Source organism: Gallinula chloropus, assembly GCF_964237585.1.
Source record: "Gallinula chloropus genome assembly, chromosome: 8".
In the NCBI taxonomy this organism is placed as follows: Eukaryota; Metazoa; Chordata; class Aves; order Gruiformes; family Rallidae; genus Gallinula; species Gallinula chloropus.
The window spans coordinates 26,696,098-26,720,287 of NC_140093.1; the positions used below are offsets into that span (position 1 = coordinate 26,696,098).

At 41.4% G+C, this 24,190-nt stretch overlaps 1 protein-coding gene across 1 annotated transcript in view; it reads right to left on the reverse strand.

Moving 5' to 3' along the window:
- Positions 1 to 7,669: 7,669 nt before the first annotated feature.
- Positions 7,670 to 24,190, reverse strand: part of IRS1 (insulin receptor substrate 1) — a 54,806-nt gene continuing 38,285 nt past the window's right edge. Inside the window, exon 2 of the mRNA XM_084267656.1 lies at positions 7,670 to 8,723. The gene's annotated coding sequence lies outside the window, so the exon portion shown is untranslated. The remainder of the gene's footprint in view (positions 8,724 to 24,190) is intronic.

Consider the following 24,190-nt stretch of genomic DNA (forward strand, 5'->3'; position numbering starts at 1 on the left):
AAAACCTGTTTCTGAAGGCACATCCCTTCAGTGCTCCCACAATTCTGGTTTTGAATCATTACCCTTCATAATAAAGGAAAATGCAGTGTTACACTTATAGAGACCCCAGCACTGAGACAGCACCAAACAGGTATACTGAAGGTGGAATCAGACTAGAATGCTATGGCTGCTACATCAACAAAAGCCAGTCTAATTTTATCTTTGCCAACCTTAAAAAACAACAGAGAAGAACACAAGGAATGCAAATGATAGGCATGAGAAATCTGACTCATTTGCTGGGTAAAGTTTGCCTCTAAAAAGAATGTGCAGAAATACTGAAAACAAAATAGGCAAAGATGATAAAGGGAGAATTTGAGTACATTTGACTTGTAATTTATTTCCTTTGAGTTTCATTTCTTGTTTCCTTCTCATTATAGCTATTGAAATACTTTTGATGGAAGTATTCTTATGTAATGAGAGTTATCTATGTGAATTCTAAGTCATTCATGGCTTAACTCCTCTTTTTAAGAACTGGCCTTCACTATTTTCAGACTAAGCATGTACTTCCTGTAATTTCCCAAAATAGCTTCTGGCGATCACTGGAGCTAGAAGAGCTACTGGTTGCTGGAAAGCGACACTTAAAGTGTCTACACAGAGATCACATATGAATTAATATATCTAGTCAGGAACAAAAAGCCAGTTAAGACCACCAAGTATTGCATCAGGTCATAATTTCCAGCTGAAGATATCAGAGAACTGAGCCTTTTAAAACCAAAATAATTCCGTTATATGGAAAACTGGTCTTATTTCCCAAAACCCCCTGTAACTCTACGAGTCCATTTACTCACAGTAAAATCAGAGATGCTGTAGTTTCAGGAGCCACTGGCCATAGTGGTAAGGATTTCACCCTTTCCCGTGTTATTGGGTCATTTAAGTCCAAGTCAGTTCAGTGACACTGCTCACAGTATGTCTCCAGAAAGTTTTGCTGGCATGTTGTGGTAGTGCAGCAGTAGCTTTGTAGAGGGCCAGGTTTCACTAAGCCTGTGCTGTCCCCAGAGTCAGCACACAGCAGCCAAAGAACATTCAGGTGCTACAAGTGCTTCACAGAGAAGAGGAAAGCAAAGAAAAATAGTTTCAGGAAGGCATGAGGATCTTGCCAGAGAGGTGGAACTTTGCGGAGCTCAACAAGAAGCAGCTCCCTTCTTGAAACATCCATGGGAACTGGTATTAAGACCGAGGAAACTAGCTCACTGTGACTAGCTTCTGTTTTGGCAGGGCACAAAGTGAAGACACTAGTGGAGAAGAGCAGCATATCTTCAAGGAAGCTTTGAAGATCTTAATTTCATACAGCTCCTAGCTCTCAGAATGAAACTGCTGGAAAAAACAAACACAGACACCCCAAAGCACTTATGTATGTGTATACAGCCATTCTTAATTTAAGGATATATTTGCTTTAAGCTTCTGTGTTTAGTTTATAAGCTTTGTTTAGTAAAGCTCACTTTAATCACTCCAGCAGGCATTGCACTGGTCCTCCTCAATAGCAATGGTCTCCTGCCTCAGGGCCAAGTGCAACTTCCATTACTAGATTACAAAGGCTTTTTAGAACTGCAGACCTGGCTTAAAATGCTTATCTTCTGGTGAGAAGACCTTGACTGGGACAAACTCAAGAGTGGAAGGGACTGCTGGACTGAACACAGAGGGAGAAGTTTCGGTTTTCTGACTGAGCAAGATGATATTAAATAAAAACAGAGGAAGTATTGAAGTGGGCACTGAAATCTGGAGAGATAAAGGAGGGCTTAATAGTACTGCTGTTCTGCAACAAGAAAGTTTACGTAGTTTCTTTACAAACTTTTCTAAGCTGCCCAACACTGCAGGAGTCAAGCACTTCTTTATCTTAACAACTCAGTGAAGAAGGTAGAAAATCATTTTCATTTTGTCCACTGAGTAATATAAAATGATTTCTCTCCATTCATAGAATGTTTTGGAAGAGGTAAGAACAAACAGCTCATGTCTTGCTGTTCTAGTTTTAAAAATAACTGCGGCAGAAGTGTCTTGATCTTTCACATACATGTGTCATGTTCAGACCCTTCTCCTTATCTTTCAGGTCAGATGACCACCCTCAGGATTAGCCACATGACTGGGAAATGGGTGATGAGCCAACAGATTACCATGCCACTCCACACAGAGAAAGCCTGACAAGGAAGAAGCCAGGCAAGTCATTCATTGGCAAATTTAGGACAGAGCATTTCAGCTTACCTTTTTCTGTGGGATCTCGCCGAGGTGGCACTGGCGGTGTGGATGAAGACGACAGACTACATGTCTAAGAGAAGCTGGTAGGAACTCTGCCAGGCAGCCACACAAATGGCAGGCACAGGCACACTGTGAAGAAGCTGAAATTAATGCCAAATGTGCTACTGATAATGGCACACTGACAGTATGAGCTAGATTGCTCTGCCATGTAGCTGAGGAAAGCCAGATGTGGTGAAATGGCAGGCTGGGTAGGACAGCAATGACTTCCCCCTCCCTGGAGGTAAAAGCATGCAGAAGCAGGGTGTAGGGCCTTCAGGCTGCTCTGGAGAAAAAGTAATCAAATCCTAGTTATTGAAATCTCAGGACTATCTGAAGGCTGTTTTTCTCTGAAGTTAGCTGTATCTGTATTTAAAGAACTAATAACCACTTTTAGCCCTTTCATGGGCTCAGTCTGCGTTTTAGGTTGAGGCCGTGACCACAGGAAATGCACACTCACCTCATTCAGCCTTTTAAAAACAAAAGCCAACAACCTGTGGTTGATTCAGAAGATGGGGCCTAAGGAAATAAACGTGACAAATCTGCCCTGCACCCACCCCGGCTGACTGCTGGCAGAATCAGGCCGAGTGAGAAATGGTTTTGTTGTTCTCAAAATCCTGCCTAACAACAGCTTGAAAAAAAAGTAAATGCTATTCTAGACTCCCTGACTGAAGGTGAAAGAGTAAACTGACAAATTGTTGTAATAATAACTTCTTCATTTTACCATCAAAAAGTGGAAAAACACTGACTACAGCAAACTGAGCAGAAACCCCCTGGCAGTTCAACTTTGTTCCATTTCATTGACAATAAATAATTCATGGCATGACTGGCATTTTATTCAGTCTAATTAATAATCAGATTAAAACCAAACCCCCCCAAAAAACTGCAGGGGGGGAGGCAGGAGCTGTGACTCCTCAAAGAGGAGGGCCCTCAGAAAGCACCCAGGCCCCGGCCTGGGCCCAGCACAGCCCTGCTTCCATACCAACAAGGTTCAATCCTGTCACCAAACAGCCAAACCATGCCAGGCTGATTTTGAAGTTAAAAAATAAAAGTATAGAAGGCAGAGATAGTGACTGCCACATACAATATACTGTAATGCCACAACCCTATGGGTAGTAAATAGGAGGAAAGCTCTAAGGCAGAACTTTCCAAAAACTCCTGGCAAAAATATCAAAGGTATTATCTGATATTTTTAATTTTTTTAATCCATTCTTTAACAGCATTGCTGCTTTAATGGCTTTTCCTTACAACACTCTAACCTCTACAAACACAGTTGTGGAGTTCTACAGTCAGGTGTCTCTCATCTAAATAACCAGTGCTTCTATTTCTATAGACAGAAGCAGGGCCTCAGCATAGCTGAACAAGCATAACCACTTTTTTTTCAAGCCTGGCCATAGAATAACTCCTCTTCCTGTTGCTCTGATTTAGTATAGTTTATCTGCCTACAGGTAACTTGATTTCTCTGAGATGTATTCCATTGGTTTGATCTCTGGAAGGCATTTAGTCAGAGAATAAAATAAAAACTATCTCCACATATAACTGTCGAGTATCCTAATGCAGCCAAAACGGGAGGTTTGGGGATCTAGAGGGATACCCACCATACAAAGCCTTTCTATAGGCTGTGGAGTGTTAGGGCCACCCCCCAGCAGTCACTTTGGGCAATGCAAAGTACCACTCTTCAGATCATGCACCGATTCAGAGGAGAGCTCAGAATGGCACAGAACCTTCTACAGAAAGCTTTTCCAGCAAACCTTGGAAGAAGGCACAGGGTGTGCTCCACACTCAGCTTTACTCTGCCTTCAGTACAGATGCAGAGTTCTTGGGTTGTTTTCTGTAAGATTTGAGCCTGTCCATCCCAGGCAGACACTAACATTTAATTAACCCATTGCTGCTAGTCCAAAGTTAGAACACAAAAATCCCAACCTAAAAGTGTTTAAATACAGAAGTGAGAATAACACCTGCTTTCTCAAGCAGTCATTGATCAGCCTCCACATTTTCCTCTCTATATAAACATTATTTTAGAACATAGATTTGGAAAGAAGCAAGTTTGGCAGATCACGGTGCTCCTCATCTCAGATTCCTCATTTCACCTTTTTTGAGATGAACCTCAGCAGAACAAAAAGAGAGTGAGCGTTTCTACAAACTAACAGACCTGATTTTTTTTTTCACTTCCACTTTTCTCCACTCCCCATCCTACAGCCTGCATAACTTCATACAAGCATCCTAAAGTTCATAAACAGCTTATTAAGTCACAGCTTAAAGAATAAGCAGGTAAATACAAGGTCAACTGGAGATGGAATACTGCCCCTTTACACCAGTGAACTAGCCTCACAGCTTGCAGGTTTAAAAAACAAACACAACCACAAACCAAAACCCAAAGAAACACCAGCTGCACCCAAAGATGCACTGGAGATCAGACAAGAGATCGGCAAGTATTACTTCTTTAAACTAAGCTAGCTTAGCTGATTTAAGTTGCAGAACAAAGCACTCACACATCTATCCAGATTGATTCAATTAACAGCTGACACACTGTACTTAAGCTGCTACCAAGTAGTAGCTTCAGCTGATCATGTCACAGGCGAATGTGGAGGTTGTTCATACTGCTGCAGAGTTATGTAACATACAGAAATGGCCCACGCCGAGCTGACAGGATCCCATTTAAGCACATACTAGTCATTACACAGCCATTGAGTGTAATAGAGGGCATGAGTAATAGCTTCAGCTGAAAGTCAGCTGGTAGCAAGATGGACACGGATGCTTAGTTCTTAAACATGCAGAAAGTAAGGTTACAGCACTAGAATATGCTTATAAACATGGCCCAAGTTTCCTTCTTCCTTTCTGAACTTGTGCTGGAAAAACACCCCAAACACCAACACTATAGGAGGCCACACAACAATTTAAATACTAATTTAAGAGGTTAACATCAAAGCCTAGAAGAATGAAAATTAAGAGTTCCACAACATACATGACGACTCAACCCCAAATTGAGCTCGAACACAGCAATCCTTGCAAAAACCCATGTGTGAGTGTTGCTTGTGCTCCTGGAGGCAGCTTCCAATGGTTTTACCAACCCCATTCATTTTCAACCAATAGCACTAATAAATCCATTCAGTACAGAGTTTCTGAAAAGTGAAGCTTGTCCCAGTCGTGGACCCAGAAAAGAACTCAAGTAATAACCAGAAACTTCCATATGAAAGAAATTCAAAGTCAAATAAAACTCCTGAGCATCTGAGCTTTACAAGCTGATGTGGGACTGATCCCATTTGCTCATTTTCAAACATGGAGAAATTATAGTCTCTTCTGTGGCAGACAAAATGATGAATTCTGAAGAGGGTAAAATAGGATAGTACCATATTTCTGAGGCATTTATGCTTTAATTTAAAAGGGTTTGCTTCGTAATGGTCTATTTATTAAAAGCTTGCTATTAACAAGAATAACAATAACCTAAGCAAGAAAAGAATCAGGAGTTTCAGGTTTGGTTATGAATGCATTTTGTTTCAAAAGCCTTTCAAAACATTTGCTAAACAGGCACGTTTAATTTTACTAGGAAAAAAATAACAACATAAAAAACATGCAAGTTGACATCATTAACAAGCTGTTTCTCTGGCCATGTGTTACTATGAACATTAATGGGAACCCACCAGATCAGCATTATCCTCTTCCACCATTCCCTTCCATAATAACCATTACCAATTCTTACAAGTTTTAACATTTGTATTGTATGAACAAAATTTGCTCATAAAGGTATCACCATGAAATACTTTAAACTGGATTAAATGAACCTATTAATGTCTTTTAGAACTGAACAGTAGCTTCCCCTACGTACAAACTTCTTATTCCTGTAATTGCTAGAGCATGCAAATTATCTGCAACAATGCAAAGCACGGTGACCATAAAGTACTCTTCCATCCAAGGTACTTTAACATCCACGTGGGCTAATATTTAGCAACCAAATCAACACAGTGAACATTGATGTGAATTCGTTAAGCTGGAGAAGGCTGTGGGCAGAGAGGCTGGGGGTGAGCAGGCTTTATGGTTTTGCTTCAGAACATAGGCAAGTTTTCATTGTGACTAAATCCCATTGAAAAAAAAAAACAACAAAAAGAAGAAGGATCTTAATATGGGCAACTTACAAATGTAAACACTGGACTGATACATGTGGCTTTCTTTTAAAAGCAAGTGCTGCTGCCTTCAGATATTAATCATTCCTTGGGAAAATAAACACCAATGCTCGTCAAGAATAATAGGGAAGCTACTGTGGATCAAACTTGCCCCTTCCTACATAAAAAAAAAGCAGCAAAGCCTGGTATCTGTTACTGATTAGTATCAGACTTGTTGGGAAGAGACTCTTCTGCCAGGGGAGGCTCAGGTGTCCAAAGGCAGCACCTTGGGCAGTCGTGGGGCCTTCTCAGGCTGCTGCCTCAACCTGCGACATCCACACACCTGCCAGCAACACCACTCCGGATTGTCCGCAGGGATCTGGGGTGGTTTAGGTATTCTGAAGCTGCCAGTCCTTTCCTGTTTGAACTCTTACTTGAATATTTTGCCTTGCTAGGGTTCAAGTGGGTATGTATATATGTGCAATAACAGCAGCAGCTCTAAGGGAGTGGTAAGCCTCCAGCAGAAGGAGAGCCGTGCCATGGCCCCCTCACCTGCACTGTAGTCAGAAGAGGCCGCTGCATTAGCCACAGCGTAAGCCCAGACTTCATAAAGATCTCAGGGGAAAGAAACCCCTTCTTTGAGGGTTTGAGAGCCATCCTGCAGGGAGAGCAGCTGGTGCTTCGAGCGCCTGCCTTTCCCTGATAACAAGAATCCTGCTGAATGTGCACTGGCCCATGGAGCTGCTTTGCAGAAGCAGGAGGAGGGACCAACAGGGACCTGACATGGCTTCAAGTGCAATTATCACTTCAACAACGTTTTACTTGGAAATCCATGAGCTTGGTATTTTTCCAGTCCGCCCCCCCCCCCCCAAAAAAAAGAAAGAATTAAGGCTGTGCAAATGCTGTGAATAAAAGAATTTCTATCTGCACAGAACCAGAGTGGAACACAGCACAATTCTTCCACATCCAACAATTATCTGAGCTGTTCTTTTTAAATTTTATGTTCAAGTCTTGCTGTGGCTTCCAGTGATTTCACTTGCTGTGAACTCTTCCACGTACTTGAGTAGGAGGAGGGTTGTATCCTGAAGATTCTCCAGAAAACTGAAACGAGAGCTTTAGTGAAATAATTCAAGGAAGGATACTCCCTACTACACCTAATTACACTTGACTTTATTCTTAAGCTATGGTGACCCACTGCCATTCTCAATTACACACAATGGAAACATCAAAAAAACCTGATGGGACACTTGGAGATATTTGAGACAGCTTACCAAGAAAACAAAAAAACCCCAAAAACCACTACAGCAGATAAAACAGTATCTAGTTTATTACATATAGAAAGAGATTTCCAGAATTTACAAACACCCACATTTTCATTCCAGGGAAAGTCAATTTGAAAAGTTCACCCTTGTTTTTGTTTTCATTTAGTTTTGTGGTTTTCTGTTGGTTGGGTTTTTTTCTTTACAATATATACAGTGGAAGACTTTGATTTCTTTTTTCTGATTTTTTTTTTGTCAGTTCCTGTGCAATTGATGATTCAAGTTGACACTTGTAAATACCATGTACAGTAATGTTTGTCTTCATTGTAGTTAATACAGACTATTATTTTACAAGGAGTACAAAATTATTTTTTCTTTTGGAAAGAACTCAGCTCAACATCAGGGTTATCTTACAACTGATAGTATCAGTAAATATGACTGTACAATCAAGGCCCAGGGACCAATGACTCATATTATATTATTTTCTGAATTACAATCTTAAAACAAGAATAGTACCCTACTCTATTCTTAGAAGCCTTGTTTTAAGCAGGTTTCCCACTCTGTTTACAACAGAATATAGTATACCTCAGTTCCACATCAAAAAAGATGTGCTGTAGGAAAAGTTACATTTTAATTAAAAAAGTACATGTATAAATCAAAACCTATGTTAAATATTTAATACTCTTCAACCAACATTAAGTTTTGTATGTAATAATTTACAATGATGATTTGTCATACAGGTTTTCAGCAGCAAATGAAGTTGTGTAAATGTGCTAGTAAAATACCCATTCTCACCATGACATAGTGGTGGGCACATCAGTTCATTGTGGCCAGCTAAGTCCTTATGGTAGAGGATGAAGTAAGAGAGACTCATTGTCCAGGTGTCACAGTGCTTCTGCTTGGCACAACACAGGATGTGCAGCTCAGTCAACTAACTCCTGAGGTTTGTGTAAAGTAAACAAACTGAACTGGATGCATCGTACCCATTTACAGAGGAGGAGGAGGAGGTGAGGTCCTAGTTGTGATAGCATGAAACATTTATAGTCTTGATACCCATGAGTTAAAAGAAGGATTTGCTGAGGTTGTATAGGTCATCATTCTGTAATTGAAAGAGAAAGAAAATTAGCATCATGGGCACTTAAAAGCTTTTATGTTATTATTTCCCTCCCCCTCTTCTCTTTAAAAAAGTTATCATCCAAACTGAAAACGTTAGTGCTGTGAAAAAACACAGCACACACAGCTGAACTGTACTCGAGCATCTGAATCCCCAAAGCATATAAAACAGATGTTGGCAATAAAATTCAAAGCACTCAGAAATACATTTAAAACTTGCAAGAGATTCACCTCAACAGAAACAATTTCAGTGTCCATGCTGATTAACTCTGACAAGCTTCTGTGACAAGAGAAAGAAAAGTGCAAACCTAGCCTGCTGCTGGTGTTTGCACCCACGACAAGAAAGATTTGTTAGATATCAGACTTCCTCACAGGACCTCTTGGCCACGTCCAAATGCCACAGCTTGCATGAGAAGCACAACCAAGGAACGGAACGTTAGGGATGCAGCGTTACTGTTCCCTATTGACACACAAGTTACCAAAAAAAAAAAAGGTATCCAGCCAATCCTGTTCAAGTCCATAAATTTATTTACACTGTTTCTCTCTCTGAGAGAGGACTGGGTGAGTAACAAGGTCCTGCAATGCTAATAATGCACAGCAGGGAATGAACGTCAGAAGCTGCCTTTGACCCTGTCCCACCAGTCCTCCTCGTCCCTTGGCTCCAGCCTCCCTGACCCAGCACACAGGGAAACTGTCTCTGTCAACAGGTCCTCCAAACTCTTCAGTTGGTGCTACACAGGCAGATCAACAGCACAAGGGCTCTGATCACAAACAATATAGTGCACAGCAAGGGGCTCCCGGTGCCCATCTGCCTCGTGTCCTCATCACCCGGTGGGCAGCAGTGTCCCTGCTGGAGGATGCAGGGGTGAGGTGGCACACCCAGGTGTCACAGGTCACCTCCCTGCTGCACCCCAGGCCCTGTCCCCAAGGCTGGCCACACACAGAGCGCACACCCCCCGGCCTCAGCCCCACTGCCTGCCGGGGCCGCACAAGCACGCGATCCCCGAGCCACCGCAGACCACGGCCCCGTCCTCCCCCTTCGCGCTCCAGTCGCAGGCAGCCATACCCACTGGGGACCGAACAACACACCTGTGAAATGAATACGATTTTTGTTTTCAGGGGGGTTAGAGAACTACCTTCATTTACATTTCAGGAGCTTCATCTAAAAGCTGATGGAGCAAGAGTTGGGTTTTACATAAAAGTGCGTCTATTTCTATATTTGATATTAGCTATGCTCCAGAAAAGATAGGTAAACAAGGCATTTTCCTCAGTACAAATAAAGGCTTCCCATAGACACGTTGAAGTAAAAAAGCTGAAAAGATCTCCTGTCCTATATTCTTTCATTGCCCAAGAAACAGAATTTACTTTGTGTGGTCCTTCAAGTGAAAGGAAAGCCTATCCCTGCAAGTGATGTGTGGTATGCTGTGAAAACTCCCTGGAGAATTATCTCACAGATCTCTTATTTACTTTCAACTTTCTTCTGCACTCACATTGCGATCTACTGGAATGTTCCTACCCAAATATCTATACACAGCTTCACATAGCTTTGCAGCATTCAACTACGTTCGACCTAAAATTAGCCAGTAATGCCATACTGATGAATAAAGACGAGCTACAAAGGAGAAACGGCTTCATTTAAATGGAGAGGCAAAGTGTGCGTGACTTGCGTGCTGCATATCTGAGGCGGGCGTCTCACACCCGTCTCCCATCCGGCGGGGCCGGGGGAATGGAACAGTTGGGTGCCCAGCAGCAGGACCCGACAGCCCGACCCTTACCACACGTACAGGGGAGTGGAAGGAAAGCAAATGCAGCTTTTCTACATCTCTAGACCTAATTCTGCTAAGAGTATTATTTACAATATGCCTGGCCCAAGCACGATGCCTCCTCACTAGCATTTGGGCCACCTGAACTGACATACACCATGTACTGAACAACATGGTCTGTCCCACACAAATCCTCACCAAGTCAACTAGTACAGGCAAGACATCATCACAACCGCTACCAGCAGGCAGTCATTCCTAAATTCAGGAGTCAGAAGAGCAAAGGCAGAAAGAGAGCAATAAGACTATTTGAAAAACAAAACATTTCCCAGAGGAATTCACTAAGAAAATAATCCTGAGGAAACCCACAGTTACAGAAACCCAGACGCTCACATATGAGAGTCCTGTGCACATGTAAAACTAGGGAAAAAACCACAGAGGGCTGAACCATCCAGGAGTTCAAGACTCGTGATGAAGAGCCAGAATCACGTAGGACACAAACTGGCACAGACTGGCTTTCACACACAAACTTCAGCTGCGGGTATGGCAGGATGCAGGGCATGGAGCAGCTTCAAACATGTAATTACACCTCCAGTTATCTTCAAAAGCACAACATGGAAATCTATCTGTCACCCTTGGATAAAAATGTATCAGTAGCTTTTGGTTTCTTCTGGTTTTGTGAGGGGAAAAACATTAGACTCTCTGCTACAGACCCTCTGAGATGAGTTATTGCAATGATCTGTATTCACATCTCCAATTCCGCTGACAAATCTCTTTCCACAACACCGAAGTCGTGTAACTAAGAATGACAGCCCACGCTACAGGACAGCGGTGCCTGTTCTGTCTGACTGCACACAAAGCTGCCTAGAAAACAGCCATTTGGAGCACAAACCTGGTCCTCTGAGGTCACTGGAAATACAGTCGACCTGTAAGGCCTCGGATCCAGGGAATTCTTGTTTGCACATAACTTACAGTCAAAAGCCCCATTCTCTGTTTTAGTGTACAAATGTTCTTTGCTGGACTTAAGAGAGTATTTCTTACTGTCTTGACAAAACAATCTGAATCTCCTCACCCCTCAAGCAAACTATTACAGTGTGTTTCAAGGCAGAAGTACCTTATTCGGTATTTTAGTCACTGGTGGATACCTCATTGTTTCTTATCAACAGCCATCAGCATTTCCTTAACAACACACAAAAACAGTGTAGAAGACAAGTGCTTTAATAGAGAGTGCTAGGACTGCAGCAAGCTGAGGTAAGGATTATTAAAACTACTGACATCACTGTTGGCAACTAGAGAAAAGGGAAAACCTGTGTTTAATCTATTTCCTCTTCACCACAAGCTTCAGCTGGAGTCCCCAATAATGCAGTTTGTGGTTGACTTTATGGAAAAAATTAGCGATGCAAGAAAAATGTACTGAAACAAATAGGGATCTTTAAAAGTTACTACAAGGTACCTTTGACAAGCAGTCTCTGCTCAACATCTGTTACAATACACATGCAGATAACACTCACGCACGTTCCAGCTGGCAGCGCTTTCCTCTCAAATCTATTAGCCCAGGCTGGATACGACACAACTAACTGTAGTTCCTACTACAGCCCAAGTCTCATTCTTAAATCCAAATAAGTTGATACTCCAATATCAAAGAGCTGGAGAAGGAGTACTTAAAACTTCAAGTCTCTGAGAGCAAAGCATCTAACAATTTAATAATGTATCTCTCCTGAAGTAAACAGAGTTTTCATGCAGAAAAGAGATGTGTGGTTAAAATGCACAACATAGAAACCTGTGCCCCTTACTTAGAATCCATTCTCTTTGAAAACTAACCAAGAAGGAACAAATACATCATGAGAAATAAAACTGGAAACTCAAGCAAACTCAAGAGTTTCCAGTCACTAACTTAAACGTCTATTTGCTAATAAGGACTATGTGTCTTGTCCTAAAGTGCCCTTCCCAAAGGTTCAGTTTGTTTCAAAGGAAGGAAAATAACGTGGAGATGCAGTTGAAGCTCCATGATCATCTCAGCAACTGAACACAGCTATTGTGCCACTGATAATATGGCAGGGCAAACCGTGGCTCCCTGACACCACACCTGCTTCGTACCCCACCACAGCTCTGCCGTGTTACCCGGACACTGTGAGGAAACAACTGTACGGGTCACAGAGCCAGGTCAGTGAAAAGATGACTCCTGACTGAAGAAAACACAGGTTTTCCCAGATCTGCCAAAGGCAGGTAATTTCCCAACTCTGCATCAACCTTCCTAAATCAAATGTGTTCTCTAAAACTTTACACATCCCACCAGCGTGTCATCTGAAACAGTGAACAAGGACTGGTTGAAGTTTCCTCTGCCCAATGTATTAGTTACAAATAAAAGGTTTTAAAAGTAAATGCATGTGTTATTTACTTTAGGATCATACAGAGTATCTCATTGTCTGTAGATTAAATGGCAATTTACTGCATAATGAACACATCAGGCTAATAAAAACCAAAAAGCTGGGGAACAAAAGCTGAAAGTAACAAGACAGACATTATGAAAATACACCGGCAGACTCATGCAGAACTTCACAAGTCAAGGGCTGCACGCAGCCTGGGCACCCTTTGTCTGGGCAGGTATAAATGTGTCTTTAGAGATCTGACACGAAGTAAACACATTAAGTAGTCCTGAAAAGCTCATTTACAGTTCTTGTCTTTGTGACATCTGCATGAGTCATCACCTAATTATGATGAAATGATGCACACCTACTTAAATGCTGAATTTATCCCCATGTTTTTGTGTTCACCATGCTGATGATCATAAGCGGTGCCTGTTTACATTTTTCTTGGCATTACTAACCTGCACACAGATACGGGAAGTAGCCCATTCAGGTAAATTAAAAACATCAACCAAAATTTAAACTAGCTCAAATAACTTTTCAAAGAGATGCAAATACATTGTACAGCTTCCCCAATCTCACACGGACCTTGAAAGAGTAAAGGAATGCAAGAAGAAACAATGGTTGCTCTAGTATGTTAATTGAAGCCTGAGTACTAACAAAAGGAATTCAAAATAGAACTAAACAAGGTAATTACAACATTGCCATTTAACTTGACAGGCTATAATCTACATTTAATAAGCCTAGATAACCTTTTCTTCATTGCACCCCAAAATACTATTTCAGCTTTCTTGTGAATGTAAGAAGGGAATTACTGACAGTTTGGTTTCACCAAGTCCTTTCCCATAAGGCTGAGTAACTGGGTTTGGTGTTTTCACCCCCTTTTTCCTCTCCATGTAGGTTTCATTCACTGATGGAGGAAACCAAGGACCACTAACAGACAGTGCAACCTTTCTGCTGTGAGTTCAGTCAACGTTCGTTCCCTTCGCATATAGCACTGAAACAACCTCATCTTCACCAGGAGGAAGATCTCTTTTCCCTAAAAGTAGTAGGTAGGAAGAAAGAAAGAGCAGCAGTTACAAAACTTACTTGACCCAAGTACTGAGTTTCTGATTAAATATTTCCATCTTCTCAATTTTTTGGGGAAAAAAAAGTTACCTAGTTTTTGTTTTTCTTGGAGACTGAAGGAAACAAGATAGGACTAAGTCTAGAAAGAAAAAGGTTAAATTCAATAGTCTGTCCTGTAAAGGAATTCAACAACTTCTCTTGCAGTGATGCAGCAAAGTGATAAAACAACTGTCCAACAGTTGCAAGTTACAAAAACCCAAGAGACAGCCCATAGATGTTTGTTTGGCTTTTATGAAATGGAAAACAAGAGAAGAGGCGCTCTCATTAAGAAGTGCTACATTTGTAAGTGGGATTCTCATGTTTGTTTCTTCCTTACAGTTTTGTAATGACTGAGGAAGGTCTGGATCTTTCCCCTTCTGTTACTGACAGTCCAGCTGAGCAATATGTGAAAGGGGGAATCCAGCTTGCATGAAGAGAAATTCCCTTTGTTTCAGGACTGAAAACAACAATGTTACTATGAAGCCAAGGGAATGCAGGATCTCATGAGATCAATACTCCAAGTTCTTCCTAAATCTTCTCATAACGCTTCTGTAACAATTTTGGCAGCATTGTTCGTGTTTGATGTCCCTCAGACAAACCCACTGCTGGCCTGGGGTCTTCTCCCTTCCCCCAGGCTGCAGTAATGAGAAGGCTTATCAAAACCTAAATGTGTATCATCTAGTTAATAGCTTCAGCATTCTCAGGACAACAATGCTGCTGTTGTCAAGACTCAAAGAAACTTGCCAATTCAACAACCAGGGTCATTCATTATTTTGGAATTTGCACTGTTCAGTTCACCACATTTCCAGTCTAACCCTGAAGAATTTGGGGCTTCCTGGGTGACCCAGGAACCCACTGGCAGTTCAGGAAAGGAATGGTGAAGTGCACGTTGTACGGCTGTACCCCTGAAAGAAGAGACCTCACCGGTGCTGGGAGTCACTACCGCGGCTCTGCCTGCAGGGAAGCGGGGTGACCATCAGTGTGCCTTGAGATGCACTCACACCCCCTCAGCTGGTTAGCAGTTTAAACATACACAATTCAATCTGAGCAAACTTGAGTGCACTGGAGCTGGGCTCATGTTGTATCAGCTCAACTACATCAGCAGCGGATGATGCAGCAGAGCAGCGGAGCTCAGCAACGCGTAACGGCCAGTGTCACCACCAAATAACCCCAACAAATCTCAGCTGCTGAAGTTACATTTTCATTGCCCTTCTGTGGATTCTGTACCCTTCTGGCACAGCAGTGTGGTTCCCCAGTCCTGCAGCCAAACACTGCCCCTTGCTCTTGTGCTTTTCTGACCTTACTTTAGAAAGCTTCTTTTCAGTCAGATTTCCTTTTCTCTAACAACACCTTGTATAAATAGTCTCAACCACCTTGAAACTATTCTCATTACACACCCTAAATTGTGGGAGTTCCACCTTAAGGCAAGGATTCACACCATCAGCTTAGCTGGAGCTGTTTTCCTCCCGATGGACAAGTAAGGGGGGAAAGTAGAACAGACAGAAGATAAATGGTCTTTAAAAGGAGACCATACAAAAGCCCTGCAGGGGGGTAACCTGGCCAGCTGACCTTCCCTTTGAAATTTTGCCAGTGCAAATTAAGTAGCTAGTCTGCAGCACTTCTGGCAGCATCGTGGGAAGGAAGTTGTGCAGAGATTTGGGATGAAACACTTCCTCAATTCCCAACAACAGCGCATTAAACATCAGAAAAGGATAATGAGGAGGTGCTGGAAGATGTATTCTGAAAAACAGGCCGAGAAAACAGAAGAGGGGATAAGAGCAAGTGAAACGTCATGAAGTTGACAAGATGGTAACAAGAAGTTTGGAAAGCCAAGGTAGATACAAAGCATCCACAAAGCATCCACTGTCTTGATGCTGTTTGCCATGCCTTCATACAAAAACTGTGCCACAGAGCAGAAACAGCAGTAATAAAGTAAAAGGCAAAAAAAGCAACAGGAAAGTCTGTAGTAACTTGAAGCTGGACTAGAAAACAATTATTTAACCACAGATTTAGCCTTTCTCCAGGCTACCACCATCGGTCTGACATCAAATGAATTACATTAATTACTTTGACCCATTGTTTTCTCCTCTGCAGATGAGGAAGATACAAATCTTACAAGTCTACAACATCTGACATAAATTTGTTTCAGTAGGAAAGTATTTATTTTCATGTACATCCACACATACCCACAATTTGTGCCTTTGCACTCATCTGACCTGACCTTTTTACCTTCTCTCTCTCTCTCTCTCTCTGCCATAAATTGTGAAACTTCTCTAGGTAGACTCACATGGCATTTTCCTTTTCCCAGCACTTCAGAATCCTTTGAAAGCATCAGCCACAGTCAAAGGAGCTCCCCAACATTAAAGTTGGAGTACACACAACCTGAGGGGCAAGGTGGACAAGCACACCACTGGATGCAGAAAGAGCTGCAATCTAACTCTGCTTCTTGGTTGGATTTGCTATAGAGCTTTACTCAGTTTAGTTTGTCTTGTTCTCACATCAAACAGATAAAACCTCTACTTCATCCACTTTCTATATGAAGTTTTCTTGTGAGGAGGAGGAAGTCCTCATGTCTCAAACACAGAGAGACTGTAACATTTAGGGAATTAGGTTTGTGCCTTTGCTCTCCTGCATCTCAGCCTCTTGACTGAGAGATGAGAACTGCTGCCTGACAGTGGGGTCCAAGCTGTGCCAGGGGCCAGGCAGCAGGGTGGTAAGTGTCTTGACAGTGCCCACATGATGACAGATGCAGGGCAGCGTCTGCACAAGGTGTTACAGATAAAACACCAGCCCAGCCATACCCGTGACAGTAAAGAGAACTGAAAAAATGCTTCATCCCCTGAACGCTGCCAACACACTGAAGAAGAAGAAGAAGATGGTGTATGTGGGCAATACTACTTTCTTACTACATATGTCTGAGGGTGGAGGCAAAACTATCAAAGCTTAAGAACATAAACATTTGAGAATTTTGTGACTGAATATATTGCCAAGCACTATGCCACACTAGAACAGTTGTAAAATTACGTAAACTCTACAGACAAATAGAATTTTTAGCTGGAAAAAGAAACAAAATCCCAACAGAAGTAAATAAGCCTTTACTGGTAGAGCAGGAGCTCTAACCTTCTACTCCCACTGATTCAGCAATCACCATACTCTAGACTGTGATGGGATTAACCTCAAGAACAATGTTGAGCACTTTAATGAGCTGGGAGGTAGTTCATGGCTAAACTATTCACTGCACCATTTAAACACCAGAATACTTGTTTGTACATAGATTAGGTTTTCAAAACAACTGTCCTCCAATTTACTTCCAGAAACCATAGTAACAAGAAAGTAGTAAATATGGAAAAAAAAAAAGTTATGAAAGGACACAAAGGAAACATAATTCTAGTTCAAAACAAGAGAGTTATCTGGAGTTTGAAGCCTGTGGATAAAAGGAAGCGGCACCTGTCAGCCTCTTGGGGAGGGGGGAGCCCTATTTGGATACAGCTGTGAACAAAATCCAAATTGTAAAGACCAACCAGACAAACCAAGTCTTTTACTGCTCCTTCTTTAGAGTTTCATTCAGTGAAATCCTAAAAGCCTGAACGACTGCCAATATCATATTTTAAAGTTACTAACAGCTTAAATGGACTAATCTTCACTTGTTCAGTTGCCATGGGAAGCTAATCAACAGCCACATTAATTATCTGATATAATTTTAACACTGATCTAACATTATGAAACTGTGTAATTACACAAGCAAAAGTCTAAGTAGGTAAAAGTTTTTCTCAACTCAGAATTTGCAGTCAGGCATTTTAATTCAGTAATTCTTCCTTAAATTCTTTTAAAACCCATGCAAGGTAGGAAGATTTCCCCTACAATGAAAGTTGTTTGTAACAGTATCAGTAAGAATCTGACTAGATGATAGATGGTGTATTATCATGACACAAATCTTCCCTCAGTTGTCAATCTGTTATTAAGGATAACCCTTTAGAAGCTCTTAGTATTAAGTCAACTGAAAATTAAATGCATATAGTAATACAGATTAAAGGCTTAGCATGCACACAAAAGGATCTGTACATGATATCACGTCTCATTAAGACATCTTGGTTAATCAATGACTGAAAACATCCACTAAACATTAACCCTGGCAGAATATGTAAAGAATTCAGCCTTATTACACTGCATAACCATACTATATAATATATATACTATACATGCTATATATATAAAATATATTTTTATATATACTATATAATCTTGTATTATCAAACACCCAATCTTCTTAACCAAGAAAGGTATTTTTAACTATCTTGGATTGCTGATAGCCTCACTGATTGCAAAAGTAATTGATGCTATGTTTAAACCTCTCCCCAAAATAAATTCTAGTAATCATCCTTTACTATCAACTTAATTCAAGAAGTTACTCAAAATGCACATTACACAGAACAAGGTCTCCTCCTGAAACAAGAAGTAGTTTAATGACATACTAGTTAGTAAGCACCAACAAGGGGTTTAGAAATACTCTGACAAAACAGTATCTCACAGTAGTTACTGAAACTGTCAGTCTTATTGGCTACAGCATGGGTTAAATTTGCATTGATGACAAAGCACAACTGCCTTGGTGTCCGAAACCAGGCATCCTTTTGGCATTCAGCATTTCAAATACTAAAATGGGCTAGAAGAAGCAAGATAGACTAGGAAAAAGGATGAACTTTGGCAGACAGAAGTAAAGGTCCTCAAGACAAACTGCTCAGATATTACCTAGTGCTTCCTTCCACCATGAGAGCTTCCCACAAGTGTGTATCCTATTGAAGTCTACGTTTTAGTTCAGACGTGCCACAGAAAAGCCATTGCCTAAAACACCCTGAAAATAGCTAATTTAAGCATAAATTAGAGGAACAGAAGAGGACAGAAGAGGAAAGGAGAACAAGATGGACAGGACAGCACAAGTACCAGTCACCAGGACAGCAGAACATGGTGTGCCATATGAGGAGTCCTTAGCTTGCACTGGTTTCTTTGGTCTGGTTTCCCGACAAAATGGTGCTTATGGAATTGGAACAATACAGATCAGACCTTCTAAACAGGATGCAAAATTCAGTTCAATGCTGTCAAAGACAGCAGATACACTAAGCTGCTGTAGGTTTTGTAAAGATCCACAGCTGAGTAAAGGATTCCTTTTCTGAGGCACAGTTTTATCCCATGTGTTCCATAGAGAGCGGAGTGGTCAGCACTCACCAGCAGCCCCCCCAAACCCAAGTCCTCAACAGCCCCAGCAGAGGAAAAGCAGCAGAGGGTGATGGTACTGTGGGCACAAAAGGGACAGTTAATACATGAAACACAAATCCATAGGAAACAGGGCTTCATTAGTTCCACTGCTCCCAGATCATCTGTTTATACAAGCAGTTTTGCTTGGAGCAGTGTTTTGTCAGTACTATCGCTGTTATGTTATGCAAAGAATGTATTAAATTCTTAAATATTACATGAGATTTAATGGATTGTGTATCACATGTAGGAGGTCAAACAAGGAGGGTAATGTTCCATTCAGCCTTATAGATATAACTGAGAGAGAGAAGCCTGCATTACACTTCGGGGAAGGAGTGCAGATCAAACATGTGCCTGAGATGGGAGAAGGAGGCTTGAAAAGCAGAGGGGAAAAAATAAAACAAATTTTAAAAAATAATTTTAAAAAATCTGTGGCTGTGACAAGCAACACTGCAATTTTCAAGGAGGTTCTCATCACTCTGATGTTTGTTTTAAAGGTAACCCAAGCCACAGTAAGGTGACACTCAGTAATAAGGTACTTCCAAAGCCAACTCTCCATCCACAGTAAGGAAGCTCTACAGCACGGTCCCTTTTAAAACCTTTGCTGCTTTCAGCAGCTTTCTAGACAAAATTCTCCCCGTAACTTTTCCCTTACCCACCAGACATTGCATTTGTTTTCTAAATTCCTGTATGTGTTTGGAAACTGCAGCTGCAGTGGTAGGGACTCTGAAAGTCCTTGCTACATGCAGTAAGAAGAACACCACATGAAGAATAGCAGAAAGCATCATGACTTCTACTTTCCATCAATATATTAATGCCAGAGCCAAAAATACACCAAGTCTAATTTTAGGTCCAGTTCTCTTAAATGAAGGCTTTAATTAAGACAAAGCTATAATTTTTTTGTTATATAACTTCTATTTTCACAGCCTTCTGGAAAAAAACACCCACCATCAAATAACACAACCACAGACAGTACGGCAACCAAAGAGATCTCAGTCTACGTTATTTTGTCCATCTATTTTCCAACAACAGCAGATTTATCATATTATTAAAAAGGCTTTTTGAAAGTACATTCCATAATTCTCAGTTACTTAAGGAACAAAAGAAAGCAACTTTGCAACTATGCCATCATATTGAAAATATGTATACAAGTCTTGTGGGTTTGAATTTTATCAGAGGGTCTATCACTTCTCCCTTTCTGCAACCTCAGTTTTCTGAGTTTGACACGCATTGCACAACACTTAAGAGGATAGCAGCAGTGCCCCTGGAAGTATGCACATGGGCAAAAAGGAGCTGAAGTAGGCTACAGTGGCATGGAAAAAAAAAAAGTTCAATTGCATTAGTGGGGAAAACCAAAAAACCCTCCCAAACCAGGACAGCTCCCTGCCTCGGTTGTAAAACACACACACAGACAGACACCCCACCCCACCCCCAGTCCTCCATCACAACTGATGATTCCCAGTTCAAATTCTAAGGACTCGTAGAAATAAGAATCACCTTGGAAGGTAGAGAAGGAAAAACAAGGAACACTGATGTTCTATAGATAAATACATCTTATATGGGTAATTACTGGTTTTTTATTACATTTTCTGTGGTCTCAATAGCTGCATATTCATGTCTCTTGAAAAAGCATTCCTTTCATTTCCAGTTACCAACTATGCATAATGCTTAATGCCACGTTTAATTTTAATTAAGGATCACAACACTCAGAGTTTCTGCAGAGAGGCACCTTGTTCTATGGAGACAGCACGGACAGACACAAATACAGGAACGTTTTCCTTCGGTCAGTCAGAGTCCTGGCACTTCAGCAAGGTAAAACAACCTTTCAAACTTCCCCTCCTGTCTGTGATTCTCCTCTAGCTGAAAGCCCCAGCTGCTGGGAGAAGATGCACCAGAGTCTGAGGGAGCACACAGTGCTTCCTTCCACAGCTTTTAGAAAGAGTAACTGAAAGGTGTAGTGAGTTCTATGGTAAATGCAACTTGGCATTTCTCTGTTCCTTAGAGTATTGACATAACAGAGCAGGGCTTTCAAACAAATAGAAGACCTGAAATGCAGTGATTGCTTCCTCCCAACACTTCAAGGTCACTTCAAAATTTGCAAAACATCACAGCTGTCCAAAGGCCTGGTTGGAAGGGATGAAAAAGGAATAGCATTCTCTGCCCTGGTCAGGCCCCACCTGGAGTGTTGTGTCCAGTTCTGGGCTCCCTGGGATAAAAAGGACAGGGATCTCCTGGAGAGAGTCCAAACATGGGCTACAAAGATGATTAAGGGCCTGGAGCATCTCCCCTATGAGGAGAGGCTGAGTGAGCCCCTTTTCAATGGTCTGTGGGGACAGGACAAGGGGCAATGGCTGCAAGTTGGAACACGGGAAGTTCTTCACCAACATGGGGAAGAACTTTTCCCCAGTGAGGGTGAGGGAGCCCTGGGACAGGCTGCCCAGGGAGGTGGTGGAGTCTCCTTCTCTGGAGAGATTCAAGACTCGTCTGGACATCCATCTGTGCAATATGAGCTGGGGAGCTGCTCTGGCAGGGGGGTTGGACCCGATGAGCTCTCGAGGTCCCTTCCAACCTCCACAACTCTGTGATTCTGTGATTACTAAGGAGGGTTCCATTCTTTTAGATAGGGCTTTCCAATGGACTTGTAACAATCTGCCTTTAAGCACTAAAAGCTGTCAAAAATATCAGCAATTTAGATGTTCTGCTACTTTACCATCCAAAATATTACAGACAATACAAACATCCACATGACTTCAAGTTAAAATCTTGTAAATACACATTTTCAAAAGGATGAGCAACTTAGCTACTACACCCTAAAGCTCCTTATAGGGCACAGCATAATTATTTTAATGCTACCTCATCTTAGACAATCAAATTTTTGCTCACACGATCTTTGCATAACTGTAACACAGCTTTTTATTAAAAAACCACAACCCCCCCCTCTTTTGCTACTATTTTTATTTGTCAAGTGTCTTCCAGATGGGCTTAAGCCCACATCCACACAGACTCCCATACTCTTAATTCCCTTTCTGTGCTCAGATGCCTCCTTGCTACTGCTGTATTATTTCTCAGTTTAAACATTTAAGAGAGGAGTAAACAACCAAATATTTCTGCACTGTTCTTTCAGTCAGAACAATCTGATGACAACAAACAGCAGCATCATCTTCAGACATTTGTAAGATTTTAAAGCTGTAAATTTTAGGTGTTGAACTGGCTACTTCAGTTACATAATGTGTGTGAAATATAGACAATACCAACCCACTCCACTAACCAGAGCCATGCTTCATTAAAAGTGAGATCACAGAATTAACAGAAAGTTGAGACAGGGGAAGAGGGTTTTGGAAACATCACACAGTTGCAATTTAGATGTAGTGATTAAATCAGGGAAGAACACAGATGTCTATGGAGATTTTGCTTTACAAGGTTTAAAGAAGACTTTCCCCTTAGCTTAAAGGTTTAGAAGTCAGGTTCAGCCACAGGAAAAGAATGCTGCAATCTTCATTTACAACAGAGCCTAAATTCAGTAAGTGGAAGTAATTAGTAGTAACAAACAGATTTGAGCATAGTGAGCTGGTACCCCAGCGATGGGAAAGGGGGGCAGTCCATGAAGCACAGACTCCTCCCGCTCCCACCCTTGTCTGCTAGCTGCTTCTTTTGACTTCAGTACTCTGTCTTAGTGCAAATACTTCCATGGATTTCTTCTATTTAACCAATATGCAACTATGAACAATGTGTTTAGAAAATTATCATCCATGTTCTGCAATATGCAAAACAGTATGTGTTACTTGGAGGCCACAGATGAGCATAACAGCCACAGGAACAGGCGCAGAAAACAGCTGCATTTCCCTGTTCCAATTGTTTATATTTCTGAAGAATCCAGCCTTTAAAAGACTCCTCATACAAATCAAAACATGTTGTGCCAAAATGAAGGACAAAACAGAAACAGTAGTTTTGAAACATGACATTTCCTGCAACATTCTTAAGGTTACTGCTGTCAGCAGACAGAGGAAAAGGCATGCTTCACTCTACTGCAGACCATTCACCCCAGCACCCAAGCAACCTGGATATTGCAATCATTTATAAATGTGCTATTTGCGTGTGCTAGCCCATTTGGTTGCCTTTGCTACAACAGTTTTTACCTCCTTCCCCACTCAACATAGCCAAGCACTCTTCCTGTGTGGATACAGGTCTGCATACAGCACACCGTATTTCAGCGTTTCCCTCAAATCTCTGCAGTAGGTGCCATCTTCATGGCAGTACCAACTCCAAGTGAAAATTACCTGTGCAGATTTATCAATCATTAAAAAATAATGCACTCAAAACAGATGATCCAGAAGCTTTGAGAGCTCTCATCCCTCTTGTCCTGAAGGAACTTACATGCTAACCTTTTGGGAGATAAAATAGAAACACTAAAATCACTCAAAGAGTTGAGGGACAGCCTTTGTGCGATCAACAGCACTCCATAAGATATTAATTACTTGGAGCTAGCTTACCTTTTGCCTCCATCTGCTCCAAATCAGTGTTCAAATATAATTCAGTAACCCACGCTATAACAGCCTCCAGAAGAAGCTGGGGTGAGACAAGATGCTAGGTTTCCCCAAAAGCACCACCACAGATACAATCCTCTGTATGTCTGCAGACTCTCATAAATAAATCCACACAGAACTCGCTGCTGGAGTTTCAGGATATCAATTCACTGTTTGCAAACCCACCTGAAATCAACAGGAATGGATGATTTTCTTTCCCCATGTATCCCAACATTACCTGTTGTTGCCAAATACCATCTCCACTATCACCTTACAAAACAAGCCGCTGCTGGCAACTAATGGAGTTGGCAACTCGCTCGCAAACAACGTTTCTAATACTTTTGTGAATTTTAATTATTCAGTATAGTTTTTATTTTAACTTGATAAAAAAGTAGCTTCAGCAGAGGGTCAGGTCTCTTGTGAGAAAATAGCTTGACTTCTACTTTCTGT